We start from the raw sequence: 237 nt of genomic DNA, 5'->3' as shown, positions 1-237 counted from the left end.
CTTCATGGGATCTGTATTCTGTCGCATATAAACAGAGCAGGTTTCTGGAAGCTTCAGATCAGCTCCTACTGTAGCCTCTTTCTACATGTCCAAAGCGGGAAAGAGCGCGTAGCTCGCAATACAGGTTTTTTTTTTTTTTTTTTTTACAAAAACACATAAAACATAGCAGTCGCGTATAAACAGGACAGATTTCAGGAAACTTTAGATCAGCTCCTACTGTAGCATACGCAGGAATTG

The sequence above is a fragment of the Lampris incognitus genome, unplaced genomic scaffold, assembly GCF_029633865.1.
Source record: "Lampris incognitus isolate fLamInc1 unplaced genomic scaffold, fLamInc1.hap2 scaffold_231, whole genome shotgun sequence".
NCBI lineage: Eukaryota > Metazoa > Chordata > Actinopteri > Lampriformes > Lampridae > Lampris > Lampris incognitus.
The sequence above is the reverse complement of the archived record's forward strand: the minus strand, read 5'-3'. Positions refer to the sequence as shown.